Source organism: Physeter macrocephalus, chromosome 17 (assembly GCF_002837175.3).
Source record: "Physeter macrocephalus isolate SW-GA chromosome 17, ASM283717v5, whole genome shotgun sequence".
Classification (NCBI taxonomy): Eukaryota; Metazoa; Chordata; class Mammalia; order Artiodactyla; family Physeteridae; genus Physeter; species Physeter macrocephalus.
The window spans coordinates 42,131,491-42,155,693 of NC_041230.1; the positions used below are offsets into that span (position 1 = coordinate 42,131,491).

At 43.0% G+C, this 24,203-nt stretch overlaps 1 protein-coding gene across 13 annotated transcripts in view; it reads left to right on the forward strand.

Moving 5' to 3' along the window:
- Positions 1-23,400, forward strand: part of LOC102991110 (zinc finger protein 19) — a 43,253-nt gene extending 19,853 nt beyond the window's left edge. For 6 of the 13 annotated variants that reach the window (XM_028478230.2, XM_055079228.1, XM_055079230.1 and 3 more), the window contains 3 exons: positions 1,133-1,280; positions 7,658-7,724; positions 11,275-15,322. The gene's annotated coding sequence lies outside the window, so the exon portion shown is untranslated. Of the gene's footprint in view, positions 1-1,132; positions 1,281-7,657; positions 7,725-11,274; positions 15,323-20,050 lie in introns of those variants that run through there. The other 7 variants (XM_028478234.2, XM_028478225.2, XM_055079226.1 and 4 more) reach the window with 7 other exon arrangements.
- The last annotated feature ends 803 nt before the right edge of the window (positions 23,401-24,203 follow it).

Here is a 24,203-nt window from a genome sequence, read left to right on the forward strand (position 1 = left end):
TTTTTTTTGCGGTACGCGGGCCTCTCACTGTTGTGGCCTCTCCCGTTTCGGAGCACAGGCTCCGGACGCGCAGGCTCAGCGGCCATGACTCACGGGCCCAGCTGCTTCGCGGCATGTGGGATCTTCCCGGACCGGGGCACGAACCCGCGTCCCCTGCATCGGCAGGCGGACTCTCAACCAGTGCGCCACCAGGGAAGCCCAAGAGACAGCTTTTTAAATGGAGATTTCCCTTGTAAATTTCCTTCACAAAAGTGTAATCTTGACTTGTTTTTCAGAAATCGTCTTTTTTAAAAACAATCATTCAAACCAAAATAATCCTTTCACCAAACAGGCATATTTTGGGGTGGCATATTCTGTTCCCGCAACATGGATGTACCCCAGTTTTCTTATGTGTTCATCTGTTGAAGGGCGTACTAATTTAAGTTTTTAGCCATTCTGAATAGAGATGCTATGCTTAATTGCATCCTTGTTTTTGTCTGGACCTAGTTCTGCAGAGCAGTTGTCTAAATACTGGAGGCAGGATGTTGCTCTTTAGGTGAGATTTGTTTAGCTTTGCAAAAATCTTCCAAAATGTCTTGCAGAGTAGCTGTATATTCATTTTACTGGCAGTGAAGGATCGTTCCCATTGCTCCTCACACTCCATTGGTAGTGTCTTTTTTTTTTGGAGTTCAGCAGTTTTAATAGTTGTGCAGTGCTGTCTCATTGTTTTAATTTGTAAGTCCCTAATGATATATGATGTTGAGTATATTTTTGTATGCTTACTTACTATGTACTTTGGCCAGGTCTCCATTCAGATTTTACCCATTTCTAATGCGGTTGTTTGTTCTCTAGTTCTTGATATAATTTGAGTACAAATCCTTTATCAGATAAGTGTTTTGCAAATCTTTTTCTTTCCATTTGTGGCTTGTCATGGGATTTGGGGCTTCACTTGAGTCTGAATTTTCAAATTTAGTGGATTCATCAGACCTGCCAGCTGAGAGCAGGGCCTCCAGTGGAAGGTAAGTGGCTGAGGCTTGCACTTCCCAACTGGCCAGCAGGTGGAGCCAAGTCCACCTCTCTGACTTACGAGGCTAGTGCGTGTTCAGCTGGAGGACTTGATTCCATGCAGCTGACCGGGGCTTGGTCTTCTCAGGATTCTCCAGGGCTTTGGCTTCCGGGCAATGAATGACTGGCTGAGTCAACACAGGCAGGAGGTTGGTCTCCTCCGGACATACTAGTCGGTGCAGACAGGAGCCAATGTCTTCAGGACCTGCTGAGAGGCTCCGCCGCGGGAATAAAAGGTAAAGAAAAAGTGGGGAGAAGCTTCCTGTATGTGGCTGACTGCTGAAAGGGGGTCTATTTTCAGAGAAGCCAGCAGACAATGGGCTTGATGTGGAAAACTGGATTTCAGGTCATTTTGTGCACAGTGTAGACAGTTTCCAGTGTCTTTCTTTGGTGTGTGGTATCTAGTTTCTTTGGCATCAGTTTATTGAGGGGACTTTACCCCAGTGTATGTCCTTGGCAGCTTTGTCATAAATTAACTGACCACATACATGTGGGTGTATTTCTGGGTTCTTTGTTCTGTTCCTCTGGTGCGTGTGCCTGTTTTTATGCCAATTCCACAGTTTTGGTTCCTGTAGCTTCACAGTGTAGTTAGAAGTCAGGGAGCAAGTTGACTCCAGCTGTGTTCTCTTCCTTAGGATTGCTTTGGCTATTTGGGGTCCTTTTTGGTTCCACACAGGATAGATAGGATTGTTTGTTCCGTTTCTGTGAAAAATGCCACTTTAATTATGTTAGAGATTGAATTGAATGTGTACACTGCTTTGGAGGGATGAACGTTTTAAGAATATTCTTCCAGTGCCTGATCACAGAATACTTTTTTTGTGTCTTCTTCGGTTTCTTTATTAGTGTCTTACAGTTTTCATTGTGCAAGTCTTTCACATCATTGGTTAAATCTGTACTTAGGTATTTTGTTCTTTTTGATGCAACCGTAAATGGGGTTGTTTTCTTAATTTTTCTTTCTGATACTTATTAGTGTATAGAAAGTCAACTGATTTTTGTGTATTGCTTTTGTATCATTCAACTTTACTAAATTCATGTATTACTTGTAACTTTTGGCGGTTTGATGTGGAAAATTGTAATTCAAAAATCCCTTTGTTTCTGCCACATCCCAGGTCATCCACAACCCCCAAGACACAGTGACTGCTAATAATATAATCTTCCCACAGTACCTCTTAATAATATACGATTCCTACAAGAGCAATTAGCTTAACCATTTTGGGTGAAATGAATCTGGGTAGGGCTTGGCCTTATCATGAAGTTTGATGTCTTATCTATTCTTCTGGCATGGTGTTGACATGTTTTGAAAAGTTATTTTCTTTCTACTAACTTCAAACATACAGAAAACTTGCAGTAGCAGTACAATGTACTCTTTATCTGTAAATTCAGATTCCCCAGTCATCACTGTTTTACCACATACGCCAATTTAAATGACTGCTTCCATTGTTTCACCCCAAAAAGGGACACTCTCCCAGGAAACACCTCTATAACCCCCATATGAGAAATCATTACGGTTTTCACCTTCTAACCCAATCCACTGGCTCCACTTCCACTTCCATCACCTGCCCCAAAGCATGAAAATGTCTTTTTCCATTCTGACCCAGTTTTCTTTTTCTGGAAGCAATCTTGAGACTTTCCCTCATTTTCACAGCCTTGATGGATTTAAAGCCACAAGATGAGTATGATCTGGGTGGCCTTTTCTGCATGGCTTCTTTCTCTTAGGATGTTTTCAGTGTTCACACATGTTGTAACTTGTATCAGTACTTCATTCACATTTTCCATTGTGATTAAATATCGAACATAACATTTACCACTTAAACCATTTAAAGTATATAGTTCTATGACATTCATTTATATTATTGTACAAATATCCTCACCATCCATCTCCTGTACTTGTTTTTTTCCAAGTGAAAATGCATCCATTAAACACTAACTCCCTTCAAGCCTTGTCAACCACATTCTACTTTCTGTCTCTGAATTTCACTTATCTGGATACCTCATAGAAGTGGGATCATATAATATTTGTCCTTTTGTGACTGGGTTATTTCACTTAGCATAATGACTTTAAGGCTCATACATGTTGCAGCATGTGTCTGAATTTCCTTAGTTTTTAAGGCTGAATAATGTACCTTTGTGTATATATCACATTTTGCTTATCAATTCATCTATGCATGGACACTTGGGTCGCTTGCACCTTTTGGCCAGTGTAATGCTGCTGTGAATATGGGTGTACAAATATCTGTTTAACTCCCTCCTTTCAAACCTTTTGGGTATATACCCTGAAGTGGAAGTGATGAATCATACTTTATGTTTTTGACGAACTGCCCTACTGTTTTTCCACAGCAGATGGCACCATTTTGCTATATTTCTGTGTATGGCAGAATAATATGGAACTTTATAGATCTACCCTCTTTTGCTTATCCATTCATCCACTGATGGATATTTGAATTGTTTCTACCATTGGGCCAATGTCAGCAGTGCTGCTATGAATATTCATGTACAAGTTTTTGTTTGAACTCCTGTGTTCAATTCTTTGTAGCATATATCTAGGCCTTGAGTTCTTGAACCAGACTCTAATTGTATTTTACCTTTTTGGAGGAAATGGCAAACTATACATTTCCACAAGCAATGTGTAAGGGTTCCAATTTCTCTACATTGTTGCCAGCATTTTTGTTTGTTCTTGATTATAACGATTTATTATATGTGAATGGATGTCACTTTGGTGGTTTCAATTTGCATGTCCATCATAACATTAAAGAAATATACCTAAGAGGGTTTTATTAGACTCTCAAACCTCAGGATACTGCTTAGTAGACATAGCTGTTGTATAACCAAAAACTATTCACAATCTCTTTAAACAGATTTTTTTTTAATTTATTTATTTATTTTTGGCTGTGTTGGGTCTTCGTTGCTGTGCGAGGGCTTTCTCTAGTTGTGGCAAGCGGGGGCCACTCTTCATCGTGGTGCATGGGCCTCTCACTATCGCGGCCTCTCTTATTGCGGAGCACAGGCTCCAGACGCGCAGGCTCAGTAGTTGTGGCTCACGGGCCTAGTTGCTCCGCAGCATGTGGGATCCTCCCAGAGCAGGGCTCGAACCCGTGTCCCCTGCATTGGCAGGAAGATTCTCAACCACTGCGCCACCAGAGAAAGCCCCACAATCTCTTTAAACAGATTTTAAAAACCATTAAGCACAAAAACGATCCACCAAAATTCATTACAATATCACAACCACTCAATTAACCCAGTTAACCCAAGCCCACCATAAATTTGTGAAGGTTTTGAAGAAAGACCTGCAAAACTACCAAAATAGTACTTAAAACAAATACAGTGTGTGTCATCATTATTCTTAAATGCAATGTAATCATGGCCAATGACTTGAAAAATCATCATTGTATTTCAGCTATAGGAACGCTAATGACCAACATTTTAAAATCCCACCCATTAAAAAAAAAAAATAAAAAAAATAAAATAAAATAAAATAAAATCCCACCCATTAATCAGAATTGTTAATAATGCATATAATGATCTACCAGCCCCATCAAATAGCTCATCATGATGAAAATTTTGTCCCTGCTTTATATTTAATTTTACAAATCTTGACAGGGTTATTCTTTTTTTTGGCTGCGTTGGGTCTTCATTGCTGTGCGTGGGCTTTCTCTAGTTGTGGTGAGCGGGGGCTACTCTGTTGCGGTGCGCAGGCTTCTCATTGCAGTGGCTTCCCTTGTTGCAGAGCACGGGCTCTAGGGCGTGCAGGCTTCAGTAGTTGTGGCACACGGGCTCAGTATTTGTGGCTCGCAGGCTCTAGAGAGCACAGGCTCAGTAGTTGTGGTGCACAGACTTAGTTGCTCTGCATGTGGGATCTTCCCAGACCAGGGCTTGAACCCATGTCTTCTGCATCGGCAGGTGGATTCTTAACCACTGCGCCACCATGGAAGCCCAACAGGGTTATTCTCTTCCCAGACCAGGGCTTGAACCCATGTCTTCTGCATCGGCAGGTGGATTCTTAACCACTGCGCCACCAGGGAAGCCCAACAGGGTTATTCACAAGGAAAAAAAAATTCCTTCATTCAAACCTCTTTAAAGTGGTAATGGCTGCAAACCTGCAGCATTTATCAACAAGCTCTGTCTTATGAATTCAGATTAAGAAATCTAGAAAGCAGATGAAAGTGGATTATTTCTTCAAAATTTTAGTACAGCTACTGATAACCAAAGATTTCAAAGCAAATACGGTACATAACAACTCAAGAATAAATCAAGATGGAGAGCCTGCAGAATTTTTGATTTCCTGAATTTTCAAAAAATTCTATCATTGCAACATCCAGGATTTCTCCCCTATTTTAATCTTAGAAGTTTCAAAGAAAAGGGAGTGGATAACATACACACACGTGAGCGCCCGCACAAACACGCACACGCACACGGTGGTAAGCAGAGCATCCAGCTCCTTCTTCCCCCCACCTAAGTCTTATTAAAAGAAAGTTACGCAGGACCCCCCTCGTTTTCCCTTTATCTAATGATTTCTGTGACATTAACTGCTGCCATCATTGTTACTTTTTTAGTATTTCAACATAACAAAAATTCAAAAGCAGCTTTGCAGTCAGGAACGTGCACCTGAACACCTGTAAAACTGCAGGGCCCCTAGGTAATAATAACTGCCAAATTCAGGGATCGAACTTTTGAGTTCCACAGTAAGATATAATTCATGTGAAGCTCAGAATCATGTTTCAGAACACTGAACTTACTGAAGTTAAAATACAAATAGCCAAAGACATGATGTAAAAGATTAAGTACTTGGTTCTGTTAACATATTTATCAAAGTCACAAAATATTCTTCATTATTATTCATGCAGATAATTGAGAAAAAAGATAGTACAGAAGTTAACTTTAAATAAAAAATTATTCCTTCCCTTCCTCCCACTCCCCTATACTCTACAAAATGTTTTCCCTGGGACTAAGCCTTGAAAAGGCCACTGTATATTAGTTTGACATGCATTACTGTCTGCAGTTTAAAAAGCTAATTTTGCGGAGGTTGTAATTGCATTACAAAAACGTCTGCTGGCATTAATCTAAAAAAGGTCAAAAACCTACAGTAAATCTACAATATATTGCTTTACATTTGACCGCTGGTTTGTGTTATGTAGGAGTCATAGATTTGGTAAAGCACTGTAACAATTCAGGAAGGCTTGCTTGATTGTACTTCAGCCCTTTCGGAATGGCACAATTTATCACGACCTGATGGTCCTGAGTCTTCCTGCCCACCACTCTGAATGGGTTGTTCCATGTATGACGATATATATGAACTGTGCTGAACCCAGCTGAACCACCAGCTGGTACCCATTTTTTCTTGGCATCATTGTAAACCATCACAGCAGCTCGTGCCTGACAGATACACTTAAAATAATAAGTGAACAGAGTATCATGCCATTCCGTTCTGGTCTGCAGAGTCACTGTTGAAAAATCAGCTGATAACCTTATGGGAGTTCCCTTGTGTGTTATTTGTTGCTTTTCCCTTGATGCTTTTAATATTTTCTCTTTAATTGTTGTCAACTTGATCACAGTGCAGCGTGGTGTATTCCTCTGTGGGTTTATCCTGTATGGAACTCTCCGTGCTACCTGGACTTGGATGATTGTTTCCTTTCCCAGGTTAGGGAAGTTTTCAGCTATTATCTCTTCAAATATTTTCTCAGGCCCTTTCTCTCTCTCTTCTCCTTCTGGGACCCCTATATGTGAATGTTAGTGCGCTTTATGTTGTTCCAGAGGTCTCCTGAACGGTCCCCATTTCTCTTCATTCTTTTTTCTGCTCCACAGTAGTGACTTCCCCTACTCTGTCTTCCAGCTCACTGATCCATTCTGCTTCATTTACTCTACTATTGATTCCTTCTAGTATGTTTTTCATTTCAGTTATTGTATTGTTCAACTGTTAGAAAATATAAAGAACAACCTAACTCTTTGTTAAAAAACACTTGTAACTTATCAATCTGTGCATCCATTTTTCTCCCAAGTTCTTGGATGACCTTTACAATCATTACTCTGAACTCTTTCTCAGGTAGATTGCTTACCTCCACATCACTTAGTTCTTCTGGGGTTTTATCTTGGTCCTTCATCTGAAACACATTCCTCTGGCACTTCATTTTGGGTTAATTACCTTTCTCAACTTTGGAGAAGTAGCCCTCTGTAGGAGACGTCCTGTGTGTCCCAGCAGCGCACTCCCCTCTCATCATCCAACGGCCAGGGGCCCCAGGGTAGTGTCCGGCCTGCGTTTGAGACTACAGGCTGCTGGATCGTAGTTTTCTTCCTTCTGGTTTCTGCCCCCCATGGGTAAGGTTGGTCTAGAAGCTTGGGTAGGCTTCCTGGCGAGAAGGGCAGATGCCTGCCCACTGGTGGGTGGAGCTGGGTCCTGGCCCTCTGGTGGGCAGGGCTAGGGGCATGTCTAGAGGTGGCTGTGGGATCAGGAAGTCTCTAGGCAGCCCGTCTGCTAATGGGTGGGGCTGTGTTCCCACCCGGTCAGTCGTTTGGCCTGAGGCGTCTGGCAATGAAGCCTACAGGCTGTTGGGTGGGGCCGGGTCTTGATGTCTGCCTCGAGGAGAGTTCAAGCAGATGAACAATCCCCTTCTGCCACCAGCTTTTATGACCCCAGCATGAGCCACAGCCACCCCCCACCTGCCCAGGAGACCCTCCAAGACCAGCAGGTAGGTCTCGCCCAGGCTCCTATGACATTACTGCTTTTGCCCTTGGTCCCGGTGCACGTGAGATTTTGTGCGATACCTTCAGAAGTTAAGTCTCTGTGTCCCGCAGTCCTGTGGAGCTCTGCATTAAGTTAAGCCCCGCTGGCCTTCAAATCCAGATGCTCTGGGGGGCTCCTCTTCCCCAGGCTGGGAAGCCTGATGTGGGCCTCAGAACTCTCACTCCTGTGGGAAAGCCTCTATTCTCCAGTGTGTGGGTCACCCACGGGCGGGGGTCGGGGGATGGGGGGCATTTGATTATATTGCGAGTACACCCCACCTACCGTCTCATTGTGGTCTCTTCAAGATGCCTTTAGATGTAGAAGATATTTTTCGGTAGGTTCCAGTCTTTTTTTTTTTTGAAGATTTTGGGGGTAGGAGTTTATTAATTAATTAATTTATTTTTGGCTGTGTTGGGTCTTCGTTTCTGTGTGAGGGCTTTCTCTAGTTGTGGCAAGCGGGGGCCACTCTTCATCGTGGTGCATGGGCCTCTCACTATCGCGGCCTCTCTTATTGCGGAGCACAGGCTCCAGACGCGCAGGCTCAGTAGTTGTGGCTCACGGGCCTAGTTGCTCTGCAGCATGTGGGATCCTCCCAGACCAGGGCTCGAACCTGTGTCCCCTGCATTGGCAGGCAGACTCTCAACCACTGCACCACCAGGGAAGCCCCAGTCTTTTTTTTAATCAATGGTTGTTCAGCAGTCAGTTGTGATATTGGTGTGTTCATGAGAAGGAGGTAAGCTCAAGGTCCTTCCACTCTGCCATCTTGCAAGCCTCCAACATAGCTTTTAATGGATTAACAATTTTGGTTGGGGTAACTTTGGAGAATAAAACATCGGAGTGATTAAAATTTAGACCAGCTAGTCAAAATGTTTTATCACTTTTGATCCAAAATATTGATAAGTGGAATAAGTTACCCTAGGGGTAGCAGCACAATTGTAGAGTTCATACTGACGATAAGGTTTATGACCTTGATGCTGGATCAGTACATCCCAATAGTATAACTGCTATTAACGGTCTGTTCAGTGATTAGTAAAGTCCTGTTTGATCTGAGTTCAGACTGGAGTAATCCCAGTCAGTTTCTATTCCTTATTTCTCTCAGTATGAAAGAACGAGAGAAATAAGGCCTACTTTACAAAATGTCTTCAAACTAATTGATGATATAATCTCAATTCAATTAATTTATACATACCCCACTATAGAACAGGGTTTGTTAGGGTGGTAGAGCCCGGTAATTGTGTAAAACTAAAACCTTTATCTGCAGAGGTTCAAGTCCTTTTCCTACGGAAATATTTATAATCTGCATTCTTTCACTAATTCTACTTTTACTAGCTGTAGCATTCCTCACATTAACGGAATGGAAATTCCTAGGCTATATACAAATCCAGAAAGGGCCATACATCATCAGCCCTTATGGATTATTATAACCCATTGCTGATACAGTCAGATTATTTATTAAAGAAACACTATGACCATCAATCTCATCAATTTCTGTATTTATTATTGCACCAAGTCTAGCCTCAAGCCTGGCTCTCACAAGATGAATTCCTCTCCCCCTACCCTTTCCACTAGTTAATATAAACCTAGGTGCACTATTTATACTAGCTATATCAAGCCTAGCCATTTTTTCCATCCTCTGATCTGGATGCGCTTTGGATTCAAAATACACAGTCATCAGAGGTCTCCATGCAGTAGCACAGACAATCTCATATGATTTAACAGTAGCAATTATAGTCTTATCAGTTCTAGTGATAAATGATCATTTACACTTTCAGCAGTAATTATTACACAAGAATACCTATGACTAATTTTCCCATCCTGACCCCTAGCCAGAATGTGATTTATCTCTTCTCTAGCAGAAACCAACAGAGTCCCATTTGATTTAACCTATATTTGGCTTCAATGTAGAAAATGTAGCAGGCCTATTCACCCTGTTCTTCCTAGCAGAATATGTCAGTATCATTATAATAAATATTTTCACAACAATCCTATTTTTAGGAGCATTTAACAACCCCTACATGCTAGAATTCTATACAGCCAATGTCATCATTAAAACACTCCTCCTAACAATCTCCTTTCTATGAATTCAAGCATCCTGCCCACAATTTTGATAAGATCAGCTTATATATCTCTTATGAAAAAATTTTTACCACTAACATTAGCCCTATGTGTATGAGAAGTTTCACTACCTGTCATCACATCAGGCATCCCACCACAAACATAAGAAATATGTCTTGACAAAGAGCTATTTTGATAGAGTTAATAATAGAGGTTTAAACCCTCTTATTTCTAGAATCATAGAAATTGAACCTATCCTTAAGAATTTTAAATTCTTCATGGTAAAGTCAGCTAACTAGCTATTGGGCCCATACCCCAAAAATGTCGGTTTATATCCTTCCAGTACTAATAAACCCTCTGTGTTTACTATCATTCTACTAACCATTATCTCAGGAGTTATAACTGAAATAACAAGCCCACACAGGTTACTATTATCCCCATTCTAATTAAAAAAAAAAAAAATTTAACCCATAAGTGTGAACAATAGCACAAACACCAGTAGAAAATCTAAGGCAACCCAGTTATCTAATACTACTTGGGCTAAGGAATTTAGGGATATCTGTTGTGCTGCAGTGCAATCTTTTTGGCTGTTTGACCAGTGGTGGCTGATAAATTTCTGATCATCTTTTTGTTTACAAACACTCCTGCATTAGGAACCAAGATTCCCAAAAGATTTGCCACTGGTATCTTGGTATTTTGCTAACATAGACTGCTTGACTCTTTAATGAAGAGAGAAAGGAGATTCATTTATTTCCTGATGTATAGACAATGGGATACCATAATATTCTAATAAATATAAACCTTCTATTTGTCAGCTATTAAGACATTTTTCAATTAAGTAAGGGACAGAGGGAGGGGTTCCTGGGGTAAGTATTGCTCAGTCTCTAGGAACTGAAGATAGTATCAGACAAGGAATGGCCATATTAATACGTTGAAGAATTTAAACCTGAAAGATTAGGTCAGAGAGAGGTTGGTCTGGGTGAGTGGTGACATTAGCAACATCTGAAAAGTCAGTGACGGGAATTATGAGGGGCCTATCCCAGTAGCTATGCTTTGTGACAACTTTACTAAAGAATTTTCTTTCCATCCTCAATATTGGGGCAAAAGTATAGCTAGAAGTAAAAGAGTAACTTACAGTTTTGATAGGGAGACAAACATTTGAATAGCAGTTTAATCGAACTAGTAGGGTGGGTCTTACAGGCTTGGCCCGGATTCTTGGGTCAGCTGTCCACCACTGCTGTCACCGTCTTCTCGTCCTGGCTTGATGGTTGTTTTAAGGTGAGTTTGAGGTCAGCAGTCCCCTCTATAGACCAGTCTGATGCAGAGGCCCTTTTTAAGTGAGAAATAAAAATTGAAGAGTTAATTCCCTTCAGTTTTACTGTGCATGACCAGTTAAGAGTACCTGATAAGGATCCTTCCTTTTAGGTTTGAGACAGTCCTTTAAATGATATCTTTTCCAGTATGCCCAATCTCCTAGGTGCAGGTCATGGAGCATCTGATCTTCATCCGAAGATAGAACACTGTGATCGGCTTCAGAAGCAAGCTTGGAATATCCTTTTAATAATTCAATTAAACTTTACAATAATGTGACATAACAAAGTGGCATCTCGGATGTAGGCAGTAAGTAGAACACCTCAGTACATATAAAACCTCAATATCCACAAAGGTATATCATTGAAACTTAATTTTTCTATATAAATTATCTTCATTTTGACCAAACATAGTCAAATTAAGACTAATTTGTTTGCAGAATAAATCTGGTTTCTGTATACTTACCCTGATTATTTACGTAAGTGTAATTGATCATATAGGCCCTTTTAAATTTGGCTTTATTGCAACTTTTCATAAGGGATCTCAAATTGAACTTTTAAAAGGCCTCTCAAAGCCAGGAAAGCCATGCCATTAGATTCTACCAGCAGTACCTACAGATTTAGGTGGATTCCTCTCTAACTATGTTCCAAAATATCTTGAGGTTCGTATTTCTGCCAGGAAGTGGACTTCCTTTTTCACCTGGAAAGGCTGTGAGAAACCTAAGAGATTCTACATTCAGGAGGAATCAGGTAGAGAGAAAAGATAAATGCTTCAGTTCTGCTTACAAAGGAATAATTTACCAAATTGCTGTAAGTCATACTTTGCTTAAGGGGAAAGGTTTCCTTATATCTGGAAAACAAAGATGAAAAGCCAGTAATATTTCAGACAAAAAATCATAAAAATTATAATCATATTTATAAGCTCATTCAATCCCATATAATTAATTTTTGTTCTGCTTGAGTCCAGTTTTCCCATTAGTTTTGGTGAACCTTGCCTGATGATTGAGGATATTTTTTTAAAGTTTTTGAGGTTTTTGTTAAGGCTTATATGATTTGTCACGTGAAGTGGGTGCCTTGTTCACTAGAGATTGTGGAAAGTATACCGCAAGTGGAAAACACATTTTCCAACAGTTTCTTTGTCATTTTGAGGGCATCAGCCTTGCAGCCAGGGAAGGCCTTAACCCATCAAATAGAAGTGGGGTTTGCCAGGAAGCCAGGAAAAGCCAAGCAGCCGTCTTGGTTTCCCATATCCCAGACTGTTTAATTCACAGCTATTGTTTATTAATTTATCTGATTTAGGAGCAGACTGTTGCCGTGTTATAAGGCCATCAGGATGGCAAAAGTCTGACAATGAGGTGTTAATTTTTTGTAGACACAGAATGCACTTCACCTACAAGTGCCATCAGCTCTGTTGCTGTTGCCTTTGCATGAAAGAGCATCTCCCTAATACCCGGGGGTTCAGTCCCTTTAGTGTGAGCCTTGATTTTGATGACAAAGAAACATTCTATGTCAGGACATATAAGATTTTCAGGAATTTCATATAATTTCTGGAACATTTACACTATATACTTATAGACATAAAGAAGGCTTAATGTTGACAATGCTTCCCATGTAATATAATAGACCAAATAAGCATAATTAGTTGAATATCTCTCTCTCTGAGACACTTCCGGACAGTATCACTTCATTTTCCATTAACTAAATCCATTTTCTTTCTTCAATCCTCCTTTTACTGAAAACACACATCTTTTTTTCCCTTGAATACTCAAATGTTTACCTTATTATTTCTACTAACTTTAATTACATATATACTATTTAACCCTTGAAAACCTTAATCCCTAACAAAAACCAAGAAACAGTACATTGTGAACTGTCTGTTATACCAGCGTTTCCTGATTGGCAAGCTTATCAACATATTTCAACAACCTTTAGAAACATACATTTTCTCATAGCATGATTTCTCTTCTCAATGTGGTAAGACATGTGTCCAATAAACCCAAACATCTTTAGTTTTTCTCTGATAAGACAAAGTAGGTAAATTTAGACATGCTGAGCAATTAATGTTTTAGTATTTTTATCTTAATTGGAAATGATCTGCATAGTTAGTGAATTCCCATCATTTAATTTAATTTAGCACAACTCCAAAGTTTCATGTTACCCAAAATCTGGAGAAACTCTTTTTAGGTATACATACCATAATGCATAATCAATTTTTTAAAAACGTAATCATTTTTAAAGAGTTCACCTAAAAGCTTTTATCCCATTTATCTCAATTTTATTACTTATGAAAATACCACCATACTAAGTGAATTTTCTTGTTGACAAATTTTGTAACAGAGGTAGCATGAGCTTATTGACTTTTAGGAAACCTAGGTACCAAATAAAAGTATTATACTTCATACTGATGACCCTAAAGGCATGTTTGTATTAATCAAACCAACAACTTAAACTTATTTTCATTTACTGAAGATTAATCCTAGATCGCATGCTCCTCTAAAAATTTGGGTTAGCTTTTTGTTACAATTAGAAATATCTGATTTGTAAATGCGTATTTTTAAGTCAATTAAATAGAGCTCTTTTGTGAATTCATTTTGATGATATCATCTGGAAGTAGAAACACACTTGTAACAGACATACAGACATACACACATCCAGATAGACACAGAGATCTCATAGTTTTCCTGCCTGAGTTTTAAAAGGCCTTTTTATTCCCTTCAGTTTTACATTCTACTAATTGAGCCAAGGCTGTAGTCTCAAACAACGTGGGCTGCGTTTGCATTTCAAGGACATGAAAAGAGTCATAATTACAAGTTTTCTCCTAGGAGTACTTTTATTCTTACAGGGTCAGAATTTTGAAAAGATGTTGTATCAAGCCAGCTTTCTTTAATTGTGCACACAAAAATCAGTTTTGAATGTCAAAAAAGTTCCATCCTGGCCATTTTTGGATTAGGTAAGTACTTGTAAGTATTAGTTCCATACCAATTGTCGAAGCCAGCTAGAGTGTCAGTGGGTGGATGCCTGCCCGGGAGCTGGTAGGTTTTAGAAGCGCAATTTCCCGCTTTCTTCTAGTTTCATTCTATTATAAAGTACACATCTAAAATTAAATTTAAATTTCCAATTTTAAGCCATTTTTTAAAAAGTCAGCCAACGCAGTTCACTCCAAAATTTCTTCCAGGCCTTCCTGCTTAGAAATTCCCCCAGGTCCTCTGTCTAGGAATCCCCCCTAGGTCCTCTCCCTGGAAACTTACCCCTAGGACCTCTTCACCTAGGAAATATACCAGTATCCCCTTAAGACTCTAAGTCTGAAGATAACAGCTCAAATAAAAGTCAAACTGTCACTTAGCACAAGGAGATCCAGATATGAGGAAGAACTCACCAGAGCACCTGAAGGGTGCTGTGAAGCCAGAGGGGCTCAAAGGGCCCGGGCGTGGTCTCCCGAGCAGCTGTCCAAAGTGGATCCAGGTGACCTCAGGCGGGCTTTTCTGATATCCTGCCGACTATGCCAAGTAATTTCAGTGAAAATAATCAATAAACAATCCAGAATAGGAATAGAAAAGAGTTTTGTTTTATAAAAGAGCCAGACTGAGGACTCTAACCCAGAAGACAACCTCTCAGATAACTCTGAGGGGCTGCTTCGGAGAAGCATGGTTTCCAGTACAGCTTTATATCTTGTCAGAACAAAGAACATTAAAGTCAGGGATACATTCCTTCAAGGTTTCAATTCAAAAATAAACAAAGAAAAAAGAAAAAACTACACATGTACACAACAAGTCAGTATGGCCTTGACACCTGGGAAGGAGTCTTACCATTGAAGGGTCTTACCAGCATTGGCATCCCAGGAAGGGAGGCATTTAATCTTTATTTTTAACATGGTCATTCTTTACTTCTGGTCAGTGTGCCCTTTTCTTTAAAAATTAAAGCAGGTGAACAATGTATGTTTGACAGCCCACAAACTGGCTATTTTTAAGTTAGCATAAAATTTGAGTTAAATCATGTATAAGCCAGAATGACTTCCCTGTACCTCAGTATGTGAAAATTTCTTTTATCAGTGCAGAATAACACTATCTTCTTACTATTTATGCCCAGCTCATGTACTGCAACACTGTCATTATCACACACATTAAACAAAACACCTTTCAACACAATCCTTATCATTACCATCATATTATCACTGGGAGGTCTCCCACCCCATCAGGGTTTTTACCCAAATGAGTAATTATCCAAGAGAAAACAAAAAACAATCACATCATTTTGCCAACACTAACAGCCATCAGAGCACTGCTCAACAGGTATTTCTACTTTCGGCTAACACACTCCATATTACTAACTATATTCCCTTAAATAAGTAACTTAAAAATAAAATGACAATTCAAACATACAAAACAAATAACCTTCCTATCATTACTAATCCTCAATATCCACACTATCACCACCCTTAATACCCATTCTATCAGCGCTGGACTAGGAATTTAGGTTAGTATATAGACCAAGAGCTTTCAAAACCCTAAGCAAGTACAATTTACTTAATTCCTGAAAATAAGGATGGCAAGACTCTATCCTACATCAACTGAATGCAAATCAAACGCTTCAAGCTAAATCCTTTCTAGATTGCTGGGCTTCCACCCCACAAAATTTTAGTTAACAGGTAAATTCTCTAGTCAACTGGCTTGAATCTACTTCTCCCACTGTCAAGAAAAAAAGAGGTGGAAGAAGATCCAGCAGAACTGAAGCTGCTTTTTTTAAATTAAAATAAAATTTTTTATACATCTTTATTGGAGTATAATTGCTTTACAATGGTGTGTAAGTTTCTGCTTTATAAGAAAGTGCATCAGCTATACATACACATATATCCCCATAGCTCCTCCCTCTTGCGTCTCCCTCCCACCCTCCCTATCCCACCCCTCTAGGTGGTCACAAAGCACCGAGCTGACCTCCCTATGCTATGAGCTGACCTCCCTATGCTATGCGGCTGCTTCCAACTAGCTAGCTATTTTACATTTGGTAGCGTATGTATGTCATGCTACTCTCTCACTACGTCCCAGCCTCCCCTTCCCCACCCCACCGTGTCCTCAAGTTCATTCTCAACGTCTGCATCTTTGAATTTGCAGTTCAATTTGTTGATTCACCCCAGGGCTTGACAAAAAGAGGGCATAACCTCTGTCTTTAGATTTACAGTCTAACACTTGCTCAGCCTTTTTACCTATGTTCACAAACCGCTGATTATTTTCAACAAATCACAAAGATATCAGGACTTTATTATTTGGTGCTTGAACTGAAATAGTAGGCACCACTTTTAAGTCCATTAATCCGTGCTGAGCTAGGCCAACACTGCTGCTTGGAGCTGACCAAATCCATCATGTAGTCGGAACGTGCATTTGTCGTAATTTTCTTTATAGTTATACCTGTTATGATTGGAAGGTTCAGAAACTGGCTTGTCTCCGTAATAACTGGGGCACTCAATTTAGCATTTCCCCGAATAAATAATATAAACTTTTGACTACTTCCCCCATCAGTCTTACTCCTCGTATCATCAGTAGTAGAAGCTGGTTCTGGTACCGGTGGAACCGTATATTCAGCCCTAGCCGGCAGTCTGGCCCATGCAGGAGCCTCTGTCCACCTCACCATTTTCTCCTTACATTTAGCAGATGTTTCCTCAATTCTTGGTGCTGTTACTTTTATTACTGCCATCTTTAATATAAACCAACAGCCATTATCCCAATATTAAACACCATTTTTTGATCTGCCCTAACTATAGCCATATTACTATATCACTCTCAGTTCTGGCAGCCGGAATTACCATACTGTTAACAGATCAAAATCTAAACACTGCTTTCTTTTATCCTACAGGAGGAGACCCAGTCCTACACCAACAGCTATTTTGATTCTGTGGTCACCCTGAAGTCTATATTCTTACCCTACCAGGGTTCAGAATAATCTCACATATCATGACATACTATGTGGGACAAAAAGAGTCTTTCAGATATATGGGAATAGTATGAGCTATGTCCACTGGCTTTTTAGGATTTCTCTTGTGGGCCCGTAGGAATAGACGTTGACCCATGAGCATACTTTACATCAGCTACCATAACTATTGCTATTCCTTTAGCAGTAAAAGTGGCTGATTAACAACTCTTCATTGAGATTATGGTATAGTATAGCATAATGAGACTTATGCTTTATTTTTCTTTTTACAGTAGGTGGTTTGACAGGAATCATCTTAGCCAATTCATCCCAGGACACTGTCTTCCACAATACAGACTATGCAGTAGCACATTCCAGTAGGTGATGTCAATGGGAGCAGTCTTCACTATGATAGTAGGCTTTGTACACTGATTACCAATAACCTCAGGTTATACACTTAACATGAGCAAAAATTCACTTCACAATTTTATTTGTAGTAGAAAATATGATTTTTTTTTCCCCTGCAGCACTTTCTTGGCTTTTCAGGGATGCCACGACTTTACTCCAGCTACCCTCGTGCACACACAACAAGAAATATTTCACCCATTCATCTCATTAACAGCAGTCATGCTAATAATCTTCAAATTTTGAGATGTATTTGCATCTAAATGAGAAGTTTCAGAAGAGGAACTAACTACTACTAACACAGAATGGTTACAGGGATGCCCTCTACCATATTCTATACTTGAAAATCATACCTATGTAAATTTAAAATAAGAAAGGAAGGAACTGAATCCTCAACCAGTTTCAAGCCAACACCATAACTATTATGTCGTTCTTAATAAGTGAGATAATAGCAAAAAATTATGTAACTTTGTCAAAGTTGAATCATAGACAAAAATACTGTATAACACGATGGCAAATCCATTTCAGCTAGGCTTTCTAGATGCAACATCACCTATTATGGAAAAACTTTTACATTTTCATGATCATACATTAATAATTACTTTTAAAATAAGTTCTCTAACCCTCTGTATTATTTCACTAATACTGACAACTAAACTTACTCATGTACACACAATAGATGCACAAGTAAAGACAATCTGGACCATGTACCTACCGGCTGGCCATCATTCGAATCTTAATTGCCCTATCCTCATTACGAATCTTTTACATGATACATGAAATCAGTAACCCTTCCCTAAACGTAAAAACTGTGGGTCATCAATGATACTGAAGCTATGAATACACAGATCATGAAGATTTAAATTTTTACTCCTCTATAATCCCCACATCAGATCTAAAACCAGGAGAATTATGACTAATTCAACAACGAAGTAGCATAGTCATTGAATATTAGTTTCATCTGAAAATGTTTTATACTCATGAGCTGTTTCTTCTTTAGGCCTAAAAACAGATGCTATTCCAGGACACCTAAATTAAAGAACCATAATATCGACAGGACCAGACCTGTACTGTGGACACTTATCAGTAGAAATCATTTTCCTTAATTCAAAGACAGGACAGAGGGAGATGGCGTGAGCCACGGGGTGAATCCAGAGCCCACAGAGGATGTGTGCTCTCTGAGCTCCAGGACAGGAAGGGGGTCTCTGGGGTCCCGGGCCACCCACCAGTCCCTCCTGAGCTGGGTATTGGGAACATTCTGTCAGTGACGTGGCAGCCTGAGCATCTGTCACGGCCCTCATGTGGCCTGCCCCCCCAAGCTCCAGGGATCGCATTCCACACTCAGTGGTTCCGCCCTACAGGGTCCTTCCTGCTGCAGGAGCAGAGACCACCCAGCTAGCAGCCCTCTCCCCAACCAGCAGGAAGAGCAGGTGGAAGGCAGGGCACCAGAGGAATCTCACTCACTCAGACATCAGTGTCCCAGGGCTGCCAGGTGGGCAGCAATGATGCAGATGAGGAACAGCCCAAGAAACGGGAGCAGAGGGCCCCAGAGGCGGCTGGTCAGGTCCTGGCTCATCTGTGCCCTGCACACCCTGTCCCTCGTACAGCCTCTTCCTCATACGCCCTCTCCCTAAATATAGGGTATTCAGATGCAAACAGGCAGAGCTTCAGACTGAAGAGCTTCAGCTCTTCCAAAATGACCGATGGGCAAACTCTGCAGGATTCCACTCAAATAGGGGCCCAAGAGTCGACAACCCATGGACCTAAGTGGTCGTTGGTACCAGAGCCTCGGGAGGGGATGGGGAGGGGATGGGAAGTGAGACTTTCATGGTCGTGGAATTTTCTAGAGATGGTGGTAATGGCTCCACAACAAGGTGAATGTACCTGATGCCTCAGAAACATGCACTTAAAATGATGATGATGGTAAATGGTATGTGATGTGTGTTTTATTTCATTTAAAATTTTAAAATGTCTGACTGATACTCCAATCTGACCCCTTTGTTACAAATGTGCAAGGTCAAAGCACTGTCCCCACCTCGGGCACATGGCATGTGGAGGACCATTCTTAGTGGGGGCCAGTCTGTGTTACCTGAGCTCTGTCCACGGGAACCCAGACAGCAGCGACCCCATAGATGAGACAAATGATCTGTTATGATATTAACATGATACCACCAAGGGTTGTCACTCAGCAGGAGGACCAGCCTGCTCAAAGGTGCCTGTCCTCATATGAACATGACAAGGTTAAGAGAAGAAAAGGGACCACAGGTTAATCAGGGCAACACCCTCAATTCGGATGTTGGAAATCTCAGAGAGGACAAGACACACTGCAGGCAAAGAGCAGATACGGGGTCTGCACGTGAGCCTGACCCACACGGATGGGGTGAGCCCCACACAACCCCCAGACACCGCAACTAGGGTCACACATCCCCCTGGTCAGGATACCATGGCTGTGCTGCGTGAGCCCCCAACGTGGGAACAAGCCGGGTCCCTGGGATCAGAGAAGTGTAGGGTCTGTCTCCTCTCCTAACACTTGCCACAGAGAAGTCAGTCCCCTCCTGTTTTCACTCTTGTTTTTAACTTTTTTGTGCTGAAGTTGAACACACTACCTTGGTTCTGGCAGGCTCGGATCTCTCCTGATTTGCTGGGGTGTTGAGAAAACTCACAGGACAGCGGGGCTGAAAGAAGAGGGGCAGGTCCAGACTCTGCTGAGCAGAGATGGTTGACCAGAAGGAGATTACAGAGGCACATCTCACCTGCTGCCGATTGGCCTTACACCTAGATCCACGTGCCCGGCAATCAATTCACCAGGTAAACCTGCCTCCCTACTCGCTCTGCCTGTGCTGGTGAATTGGAGTAATCACGAGGTAGCCCACCTGAGGAGTCTCCAGCGGCCGCAGGGAAGGTGAACCTTGCAGGGGTAAGGACTAAGGCCCCTACCATGGCTCCTTTGGGAGGGCCCTGTAACCACACTCAGAGCAGAGCGCTGTCACCCAGACAAGCCCACCTCAGCTCCAGACCCCAGCCGTCTGAGCACTGACATTCGGACAGAGGCATGGAGCTTCTCAGTACTGAGGCCAGGCCAGGTCTCCACGTCCCCCTGAAGCTCCCAGGACAGAGGCCAGGCCAGGTCTCCATGTCCTAGCGCACACAGAACACGGTCAGGTCCAACTATTCTCGTTGTAGACAGCACATGGTCAGGTCTAAACATACTCAGTGTAGACAGGACATGGAGCTGTCTAACCCTACCGTGAAGACAGAACTAGATCAGGTTTAAACTAGCTTAGGGCTGCTCTCCCAGGAGGCACAGGTCACACATGTGGGGTCTCTCATCTCTGGACAGGGGCTCACCCTCGTGCGGGAACCAGGATGTACATTTCTGGGAGAATAAATCAACATTGGGCTCGCACACTTTACCCACATCAGGAAACTAAACAAAATCTTTCTGACATTAATAAACATTTCAACATGCAAAACAAAAACGTTACCAATTTCTCTGGCCACGTGATGGTCAGAATCCCGGGGTAACCCTGGAACTTCTTGCAGTGCAGCCCAGTCCAAGAAGTGGCCTGATTCAAGCATCCCAGGCCCCCAACAGGAGGCGGCCTCACTGGAAGCCCAGGAAGGACAGTGCATCCCGTGGGCCATATCGGGGGAGCACGCTCAGGGCAGCTGAGAGCACCGCGCACAGGTCCTGCTTCCCGGCAGCATGTGCCGGGGGGTGAGGGCTCCTACAGCACCCAGCCAGGCTGCTTCGTGCACCAGGGCTGATGTGAAGGGCAAACACAGGGAGAGGCTGGAGCATAGAAGCCATCTGCGCGCAGAACTAATCCACTTTCTGTCTCTATGGGTTTGCCTGTTCTGGATGTCTCGGGTAAGTGGAATTAATAAATTGTCCTTTTGTGCCTGGCTTCTTTCTCTGAGCATCGTGTTTTCAAGGTTCATCCATGTTGCACCCGATGTCAGCGCTTCACTCCTTTTCATGGCTGAGTTAATACTCCCCGCCCTGCCCCCTTACTTTTAACTCTATAATTTACTGTGACTCCCTGCCCACACTGTACAGGGCTGATGAGAAATTTACCTCCTGTCATTCTTGGGCCGTAACCTGCATTTTTAACCAATACCCAGGGGTCCTGTGCAGGAGCTGAAAGCCCAGCCCCACACGGTGCACAGGAGCCCAGGAGGAAGGGTGAGACAGGCCTGCATGTTTAGAGGACCAGCCCTGCAGTCTCATGTGAAACCAACCTGCTGGTCAGTGTCCTGTGAGAGCTGTCCTCAGGACACCACGCGGGGAACACAGAACGGTCAAGGGCCACAGCACTGCCTTCAGTTCAGGCCCACCCATTGCAACTGTCTACTTGCAAAGTGCTGAGGCTGCAGGGGAGGGTCCTTCCTGCCTCCTCCAGCTTCTGGGGGCTCCAGGCATCCCTAGACCTGTGGCTGCCTCTGCCTTCATCTTCACGTGGCCTCTCCTCTGTGTCTGTTATCTCCCCTCATCTTATAAGGACGCAGTCACACAGGATGAGGGCCACCCTAATGCCCTTGTCTTAACTACTTACAGCACCAGGCCCTACTTCCAAATAAGGTCATGTCCTGAGGCCCTGGGGTCAGGATGTGGCTGTCTCTTTCCATGGATGGCGGTGGGGCGGGCAGACACAATCCCCCTTCACTCTAAGGTAACAGAGCCCATATGACAGGTGTCCTCATAGGAGGAGGAGATCAGGACACAGAGACACCAGGCACATGCCCAGGACCACCCGAGGTGACCAAGACTCTCCTGAACCATACCTCACCCAGACCCTGTCCTTGGCCTCCACCTTGGCCCCATCCTTGCGGGGCCTGCACAGCCCGGTCTCAGCAAGAATCCTGCTCAGTCAGTGCAGAGACGAGGGCACCAGAACACACCACTCCAGAATCTGCCTCTTTGGCATGTGGATTACTTTGAGCTAAAGGCCACCAAGAACCAGCAGATGCAGGGAAAGCTCTAGAACACGCCAAAGAGGGAGACAGCAGGAGAAACCAACCCTGCCAAAACCTTGAACGTGGAGCTTCAGCTTCCGGAAACTGGGAGACAATAAACGTCTGTTGTTTAACCACCTGGTCTGTGGTGTTTGTTATGGCAGCCCCAGGAAACACGGACACCATCCTCTATGGAGACCGGTGAAGAGCTGGCTTTGCACCCGAGCTCCGCCACCAACGAGCCACCCTTGGACCAGTTACCCCACCATCCGGGCCTCGGTTTCCCACCTGTAAAACGGGATTGGTTATAGTGCCCCATCTCACAGGGTTGCAGGGTGGATTCTCTGAGCTAAAGCACGTGAGGCACTCAGAACTGAGGCCCACAATAACCATGCAGCATGTTGGCCATCACCCCGACATTCTGGACCCTCTCCTCTGGTAGGGAAGTTTTCCCTCTAGTCTAGAGGAGGCCCATCCACCGGTACCACATCCAGCTGTTATCAACTCTTTGTATACAGCTGAGGGGGTTCAGAATTTGCCACCCCAAACATGTCACTTTGGCATAAGGGTTATTTGGAGTTGAGGTGATTGAGAAGCTGCAAAAAGAAAAACTCTGCCCTCCTCCATCTGCCTGATCCCTTTGTGAGGATGTCCCCCTCTCCTGTTCCAGGAAGGGAAGAAACAATCTTATCATCTGAGATGGTACTGACTTCAGTCTGCATAACAAACCTCACTAAGTCAGCTCTGTCCTCTCTTATTTTCCCCCACTTACCTTCCCACAACTTCCTGGCCCTAGAAACTGAAACCTGTTTTCCTTTGTCTTGTCACTTCTCCAGAAACTTATCACCCTGTGTTAACATGGCACATAAGTCCTTAAGTCTAACTGTCTCTTTGCATCTCCACTTCTTTTCTGTGCAGGGCTCTATACACAGACATAATAAACCTTTTGCTCCTGTTAATCTGTTGTTTGTCAGTTTAATTTGCAGGTCCCTGGGACAGAACCTAAGAGAGTAGAGGAAACATTTTTCATCCCCTACACCGCGTCAAATACACCAACAGCCAACCCCCCCTTTGTTCTTGTTCTGCCTCAGCAGCAACAGACACCAACCCTCTCCCCACCTATGAGATACTCAACTAGCACCCCTGTCTCCATCTTCTCTCGGAGCCTGTCCCGTGGCTCCCTCAGTCACACCCTGTCTCATAAATGTCCCCCGAGGCGAGAACCCGGGACCCCAGGCCACCTGGGGGAGTGTGACATTCCAGCACCAAGTGTCCAGGTGGCTGGAGCTGGACTCTGCCATGCAGCACCCCCGGGGGTGATTCCATCCTAGTGCCCTCCAGCTACAATGGCCCGCACACGGCCCACGCAGGTTTCTGAAATGCTGGTGGATCAGGGCCAGGGCTCAGACCCCAAAACCCCACACTCAGGGCTCTGTAGTATTGGATGGCTGCATCATAGGGACCCCAGTTAGGAGTGTGGTCGGCCTCAATGCAGGGAGACACACCTCTGCTGTCCTTAGGAGAACAGGGGTGGGTCTGCGCCCCTCCCAACCACGCACCCCAGTGGGCCCCCTTCACAGCCAACTGGAGTACTGACTGGAATCCAAGCCCTCCTGGAGCCTATCCAAGTTGGGCCAGGTCGCAATGATCCCAGACCGAGGGGCTCAGGTGACTCCCGGGACTTCCCCATTTTGCTTTTACGGGAAAACCACTGAGTTTCAAATGAAAGGAACCAGGACTCACCAACCCAAATGTGCATGCTTGGCATAAGGCTTATTCTGAATAGAAGGCCACTGAGAACCAGCAGACTCAGGAAA